Here is a 2,403-nt window from a genome sequence, read left to right on the forward strand (position 1 = left end):
AGACGGATGGCAGAGCGAGTGGACCATACAGACACTAGAGGATATGTTGTGGGCGTACGTGTTGGACTTCGGTGGTACCTAGGATACCTATCTTCCATTAGCTGAGTTCTCCAACAACAACAGCTACCACGCGAGCATCGATCGTCCTTCCTTTGAGATGTTATACGGGAGGAAGTCCAGGACCCCGATATGTTAGGGTGAGGTGGGCCAGAGGGTCATGGAATCACCGAAATGGTGCTCAAGATGACAGAAAGAATTCAGTAGGTCAGGAGCAGGCTTCAGACTGCACAGAGTTGGCAGAAAAGCTATGCCGAGAAGCGTCGTTCAGGCCTGGAGTTTCAGGTCAGGGATATGGTTCTTCTGAAGGTGTCGCCTTGGAAAGGCGTCATCCGATTCATGAACCGGGGCAAGCTGGGCCCTAGGTATATTGGGCCCTTCAGGGTTTTGGCCCTGGGTGGGGAAGGTTGCATATCGGCTGGATCTGCCAGTGGAACTCAGTCAAATCCACAACACTTTCCACATCTCGCAGTTGCGAAGGTGTCTGGTGGATGACTCGACAGTGGTGTCCCTGGAGGATTTACATGTTGATGGTAGCCTGAAGTACATTGAGCGACCCGTGCGATCCTCGATCGAGAGTCGAAGGATTTGAGGAACAAGAAGGTCGAGCTGGTGAAGGTGCAATGGCAGCACCGGAAGTGCCTTGAGTGCACGTAGGAGCCGGTAGACGAGATAATGGAGCATTATCCAGAGATTTTTCAGGACCGAGCAGCAGACTTCGAGGACGAAGTCTAAGATAAGTGGGAGATATTTGTAGTACCCAGTTCCTGGTATGAATTTCATTCAAGTATTATTCATTTTTTTGGCCTAGAACTCGACGAGTTAATGGCCAACTCGACGAGTAGGAGTGACTTGGACCCGGGAGTTTAATGACCTACTCGACGAGTCGGCAGCCAGACTCGACCAGTAGGCCCTGACTGGACAAAACCCTAATTTAAGGGATAACACCTTATTTAAGAAATTCATTCAGCCTCCCTTCGTCCCTATTGCTCTCAAGAACTCTCCATATCAAAACCTAATCGTTTGTGTAAAGATATAAGGCGTTTGTGGTGGTTTTTGGTGATTTTGAAACATAAAAAGGAATAGAAAGGCTTGAGGAATCAAGAGGAGGCCATAGGAGTTCGACTTTGTGCACCCTCTGCAGTTCTTTAGAGGTATAAAGCTGATACGTTGCTCTTTCATGTGTTAGATCCCTTTTTGGGCTGAGTTAGGGCTTTTAGGAGCCATTGTTGGTGACCAATCATGAGAGCCAACATGGTTGGGGGCTAAGACTTCAAATCCAAGGTCTTTGAGGGGTTACAAGGCAGAAAGGGACTGATTTTGGAGCCTTAGTGAGCCCCATGCATCTTAAGAGTCTCATTTATGGCCTTTTGAGCTCATAGTCCCATGCATGCATGTAAAGTTTATAACTTTACGTGCTAGATCGATCTTAGAAGCCTAGATCTATCTTTTGGTCAAGTCTTGTACATCAAAAATCAAGAAGTGAGACTTGGTCATTCTCGACTCGACGAGTCGTTCTTGGACTCGATGAGTCCATGGGTTGACTTCTCGTTTCTGTTGTGGTTTGAAGGAACCCAGTGAGTGTTAGAGTGGTCTTAGAGAGGTCTGGGGAGTGACCCAATGCTTTGGACTTAGCTATAGACCTAGAAATCATAGGACTCGGTGAGTGTCTGAACAGACTCAACGAGTCCAAGGCAATCTCCCAACTTTCAAAGATAAACTCAACGAGTTGTTCATACAACTCAGCAAGTCAAGGGCAGGACCTATTCATAGGATGGGGATGAACTCGATCAGTTATTCATACAATTCGGCGAGTCGAATGAAGGTTTATTCGAGGATCTTTTAAAAGAAGAACTAGTCAAGTCGTTGCTAAACTCGACGAGTAGGGGTGTGAAGAAGGTCAGATGAAAGGATAGGGACTCGACGAGTTGGCGGCCCAACTCGACGAGTCAGGTCAACTGGAAGTTGACTTTGACTTTGACTTGGTCAGGGGTAAAGTAGCCATTCTACCCTAAGAGTAGTTAACAGTGTCTGATTAAGTGTTTTATGGATTTATAGTCGGAGGATCACCGGAGCAGCAGTCAGACATCTACCGATCAACTTTTCAATAGTCAGCCTTACGAGGTGAGTTACCTTCCAGTAGAAGTGGGTCTAAGGCACCACTGTCGGCCCACCAGTATGAGTCGTATGTTAGATGATTGTCTTTGTGATATTCATCTAGGTTTGCTACTACATGATATGTTATGTGCTAGTATGATATGATGTTATATGTTAGTAGCAGTAGGGGAGATAGTCCTCAAGATTTTCGATCGATAGGGCCGAAGGGAGGGGGTAGTCATACCTAGT

This window comes from Lactuca sativa, chromosome 8 (genome assembly GCF_002870075.4).
Source record: "Lactuca sativa cultivar Salinas chromosome 8, Lsat_Salinas_v11, whole genome shotgun sequence".
In the NCBI taxonomy this organism is placed as follows: Eukaryota; Viridiplantae; Streptophyta; class Magnoliopsida; order Asterales; family Asteraceae; genus Lactuca; species Lactuca sativa.